This window comes from Diospyros lotus, chromosome 11 (assembly GCF_014633365.1).
Source record: "Diospyros lotus cultivar Yz01 chromosome 11, ASM1463336v1, whole genome shotgun sequence".
Lineage (NCBI taxonomy): Eukaryota > Viridiplantae > Streptophyta > Magnoliopsida > Ericales > Ebenaceae > Diospyros > Diospyros lotus.
In genome coordinates this window covers 21,469,072-21,475,071 of record NC_068348.1, presented here as the reverse complement: position 1 = coordinate 21,475,071, position 6,000 = coordinate 21,469,072, and positions in this window count along the sequence as shown.

Genomic DNA, 6,000 nt, shown 5'->3' with positions numbered 1-6,000 from the left:
TCACCAGAATTTTTTAAAATACAAGATAGAATATTATACTCTCTTAAAATGTGTAAAGAATAAAACATAAACTCTCTTACTATATTACACATAAATGTTAAAATAGTCTCTTTCTTTTTATAATCACATAGCAAATATATTACATTTGAATGATACATTTTTTTTATAATAAAATGCTAAACTATTATACAAAGCTGTATTTAACAAAATTGTACGGCTCGACAGCCCGTTTTTTCAATTCTGCAATTCTAGCCAAATTGAAAAAACGGGCTGTCCGGTCGTACAATTTTGTTAAATACAGTTTTGTATAACAGTTTAATATTTTATTATAAAAAAATATAAAATTAAACTCACACACTAAAAAAATGTATTTAACATTTTATTATAAAAAAAAATTGCTATTAAAATAACGGCCGGGCAATCTGTTTTTCCAATTTGGATAAAATTGTTACTAACTTTACAAATTCGGCCTTAATTGCCAAAATTAGAAAGATTGGATAAAATCGTCACAAGTCGAAAAGTTTTAACTTTTTGGTGCTAATATCCCTTTTCTAAAAATAATACTATTTTTTAAATCATTTAAAAATATTATTAATTTCAAATTACTTAACATTATGCTGAGCGAGGACAATTCATTAGTAAGAATAGTGAGTTTTTCTTGTCCAATTATTTTAAGTGTAACAAGAACAAGATTAAATCTTTCAAATTCTTAATAACTCATTCTATAGAGCAATGCGTTAATTCTTATTGTATTAAATAAGGAGTATACTCTAATTTAGTTATTCACTATAGTGAGAACTTTAACTCCAAAATGATATTACCGAACACAAGTTTAAACTCACAAGATCAATGGTGGATTTCAATCTTGGTTCCACATCTCTTTGTCCTCCCAATCAACTATATTACAAAGATGAGTTAAACTCACCAACGATTGCAACCTTTTTTTTGCCAATAACTCCTTTTGGTGACGATTGGACTGAAACAACAATTATCTACAATGGTGATACTAAGACTCTGACGAACTACAACAGTAACTAGATAAAGTCTCTCCATCTTCCCAATCGTCACATTCTCGCTCCGTCATTGTCTTTGGCTGGTGACAACTACGGGTTAGATGTTAGCATCCTTCCACTCTCGAGTCATTTCTTGTTGTCACCATTAAAGTCAAGTATGTTCGCGCTTATTTGTTTTTTTGATATTTTTTTAATATTATATAAATATTCGTTAGATGAAATTAACCAATCAAAATAATGAATTTAAAATAATCTAATCATATCAAATTTAATATAAACATGTCTTTAACAAAGTTGGTGATAACCTCGAGTTTTTTTTTCTTGTAATCTACTCTATTTTTTAGGTTGTATTATGTTTTTTAGGAATTGAGTATTTTGTATTGTTTATATTGCATATTTATTTTTATTACGAAATTCTTGTATAGTTTTTCTTATTTTTTGCTAATTATAATTTTTATATTTTGTGTACATGTATGCATTTTTCTTATATATTTTTGTACAATTTCAAACCTAAATTCTTCAAACAAAATGGATTAATAATATTTCAAACACTATTATGACAACGATATTGTCTTCTGTTGTTGTCAAAATACAACAGTAAATTTATTTGACGAGAAATACCATCATCAAACTATTTGAGTCTGGAAAGAATAAAACAATCAAAAGGTATGGGAAGATTCCCTCGTAAACATTTTGATGTTTAAGTTAAACACTGGGAGCGATAAAAGTCCAAGAGCAATATTTACACCAGTATCAAAGACGTACATTTTTTGGAATAAGTGTCTGTTTTTTTGTAGAGAGATATGGAATAATCTGAAGTAGTCTATGATTATAATTCTTGTAGATAACGCTTATCTTGATTATTTCAAACTTGGCTAGAATTAAGATACTTATATTTTGGAACCTATTAAGATTAAAATTCTTATAAAAGATGGTTTATCCCTTTTTTAGAATATTTGGATAGATTTTTAAATATCAGAGTTATCTAGTTTGCACATTGCGTAGGACCTCCCCGCATACGGGAAAATTTACAACTTTTAGCACAAAATAACTTTTTGAGATTTTTTGGTCTGTTAATGGCCTTTTGCCTGTGACACAACAATTATTTTCCACTCTTTCATTTGAATTTCTCGAATAGAAGATAAGATTGTGTCGTGACTTGCCTTTATTTATGATAATAGATTATTCTCGCACTTTTATGAGTTTTTGATTTTGGATCATTCTCACGTATTTCACATTTCTAATTCTAGATCATTCTCACACTTTTTGCGTTTCTGATTCTGAATCATTCTCACGCTTTTTGCATTTTTGATTTTTTGAATCGTTCTCATGTTTTTGTGCTTCAATTTTTAAACCGTTCTCGCAAGTTCGTGCTTTGGTTTTTTGAACCATTTTCGCAAGTTCATGCTTCGATTTTTTAAACCATTATGTAATACATGACAATTTTTAAAGGACTCAAGTGTAATTTATCTTGGGGCATAAGTAGAATTATCAGAAGATTAGGGGTTACAGTGTAATTTCTCAATGTTATGAATGACCGAGTTCACTGTAGGGAATGTCTTATAACGTAAATATCTTTAGGAAAAGGTATCTAAGTGATGAATGTCTTGAGATATTTTTTATAATATTAAAAGTGGTCTTAAGGGACTCTTAAAAAATCAACGGAACTCTTAAAAGACTTTGGTTTTGTAAGTAGAACCACCCTGAAGTAATTTCAAGATGAAACAAAATAATTCACGTTCAAAACGTACCTTCGAGCCTAAGTGTAATTTTTAATTTTAGTTAAAAAAATGGGTGAAAATTATATTTCTCCAAAATTTTGGGGCCAATTGTGAAGCACGAGACTTGGGGGTTCACATGGTAAAATATCAAAGTCTAACAACTTGAAATGAGAGGCAAAAAAAAAAAAGTTTTAGAGGGTCAAAAGTGTAATTTAGAAAAGTTGCAATGTACTGTAACAAATCGGTTGTCGCACTAAGCATGCTTGGAAAGCTACCGGAGGTCTCAGAAGGGTCAAGGATAGGCCTCAAGTCATGATGAAGCATTAGATGTGGCGTAAGACTGAAGAAAACGGCCAGAAGTGACCATTTTTGCAATGAATTTTGTTTATAAATAGAGGAGAGTTTGGTCGAGAAATTCAAACACAAAATCTGTGTGTTTGAGAGTGTGGATAAGGGGTTTTTGTTCCCCAAGTCAAGAGGAAGAAATCTAGAGAATTTGAGCAAGTTTCATCAAGATTTGAGGGTGATTCGAAGCTTGGTCGAAAAATTGATTTTCTCCAAAATATGGGTTGGGTCATTCGAAAGATGGCTTCGAACGAGAGGATTGAAGCTGTAATCTTATAGAGGACAAAGAGAAGAAGGTGTAGGTTCAAACATGAGGCGAAACAAAGCTTGGACGAAGGAGAAAAGTCAAAAAAATTAGAGTTGCTCATGATCACCGATGAGAATGTGTGAGGAAGAAACTGGCGCTTGTAGAACACGCGTCAGCCAGTCCTGCACCTAAAGGCGCATGAAGAAGGAGGAAGTGGTGCATGAGGGCCTATCAAGTATTGAAAAAATCTGAAAAAAATGTAAAAAAAATAAGAAAAAATAAATTGATGGTATTAGTGCAAAAATATTGGGCACTTACCTTCCAAGTTTCCTGGGTTTCATAACAATACTAGCCTCGAAAAGAGTGTAGGGTGTTATTCCAGATAAACTATAAGGTGAGTGGTTCTATCCTAAAATTGGTTTTGTTGCATATGGTTTACCCTACAAACTTATGCGTGATCTGTGAAGCACGAAAACGGCTCAGAGGTGCCGTTTTGGCGTTTTCGAACCATTTCTCGTTTTGGAAACGGAAAAAAACGGCCCGAAACATTTTTCGAGCCGTTTATGTAATTTTTCAAAATATTGGGGCTATTTCAGAATTATAAATTCTTAGCTGGAAACGCGTTTCCAGCTCACGCCATCTGCTTAGTAAGATGGCTTAGCAGTGCTTACCCTAAAAAATTTTGTTGTGCCTTCTTCCCTCTCTTCTTTTTCTTCTTCTTCTTCTTCTTCTTTCAGTTCAATCTTATCTACTTCATCGCCGCTTCTTCTTCTTCCAGTTCAATCTCCGCAGCTACCATCTGCTTCGTCACCTTTTGCTTCCTTCCCTTAGTTTCGATCGCCCACGCCCACGCAGTCTGCTTCCAGTTTTTATATGTATTCATTCCCTGTGTTTTTGTATGTATTTTTTGATCTCCGTCGCTGCCATTCTTTGGATGTAGTGATGTTTTTGTATGTATTCCTTTCCTGTGTTTTTGTATATATTTTTTGATCTCCGTCGCTGCCATTCTTTAGCTGTTGTGATGTTTTTAATTTTATATGTACTCATTCCCTGTGTTTTTGTATGTATTCTTTGATCTTTATCCCTGTCATTCTTTGGTTATTGTGATGTTTTTGTGGCTGTGATGTCTTGTTTATATATTTAATTGTGGTTGTTGTGATGTTTTGTGGCTGTGATGTTTTGTTTATATATTTAATTGTGGGCGTTGTGATGTTTTGTTGATATACTTAATTGTGATGTTTTGTTGATATAATTAATTGTGGCTGTTGTCATGTTTTATTGATATAATTAATTGTGGACTTTATTTTATGTTTGTTTGAATACATTATGAAACTTATGTTTATTGTTTATATTTGAATATTTTTTTATATTAAAAATTATATTTATAAAAAAACCCTTATATTTTTTAAATTTACAGTTTATCCCGCGTTTCTGTTTCTTATCTTTTTAGGAAAATGCCGTTTCCGCGTTTCCATTTCCGTGCAACCTAATACTTGATATGTGTTGTTTATGTTAAGTACGATATTAACGAAGATTGCTAAGTTATCTGTAATTTTTGTGCATCTAGACATATTTGTACATGTATTATTGCATCGACGGTTGTGTTGTTTCATTGGGCATAATATTGTTGGCATATCGATACTTGTGTCAGGATGGGATGTTGCCCTGATAGTGTAGCCGTAATTCTCCAAAAGTGTTTGTCGGAATAACGTAAAAAGATCTTGGTATGACTGCCTAGGGTTCCGTGCTAAGCTGGATTATCATGGAAGTTGCACTAGGGCGTAAGTTTGTTCATGTCTATGCAACATTCATTCATGTAACTATTTTTAAACCCTCACTAGAAGGTTTATCTTCTAATTAAACTTTGTCTTTGGGATATTCAATGTCCCAGGCGAGACATTGGAATATTCCACATTCCAAGTGAACCAAGTTGCAGGAAAAGAAAAGGAATGGCTAAAGCATGGTTGGTTTCAATTGGTGAGGTTCCTTAAGTCTGAAGTGGATTTATGTGTTGTTTTACTTTTTGGATATTGTAATTTGTTGGTTGTTGAGAATAGTGTTATTCGTTTGATGTTGTTATGAAGTTACGATATCATTCAGGTTTCAATTCTTGCTTCTGCATATGTGATGATATGTTGGGGATTTCTTTAAATGCGGTACTTAAAGTGTTAAGAGATGTATTGTGGAAAGAGAATATATATTTATATGTTGAATCCCAGCATAGTGACACACCTTAGAAAAATGGGGTGTTACATATTCTCACGCCCTCGAGCTTCGATTTTTAAACCATCCTCACACGTTCGCACTTTGGATTTTTGAACCATTCTCACGCCCTCGTGCTTCGATTTTTAAATTGTTCTCGTACGTTTGCCCTTCGAGTTTTTGAACTGTTCCCATGCCCTTATGCTTCAATTTTTAAACCGTTTTTGCACATCTGCGCTTTGGGTTTTTGAACCCTTATCACGCCTTCTTGCTTTGGCTTTTAAACCGTCATCGCACATTCGTGCTTTGGGTTTTTGAACCATTCTCATGCCCTCATGTTTCAATTTTTAAACCATCCTCCCACGTTCGCGCCTAGGCTTTTGAACTGTTCTCAATCCCTTATGCTTTGGTTTTTAAATCGTTCTCGCACATTCGCGCTTCGGGTTTTTGAATCGTTCTCATGCCCTCATGC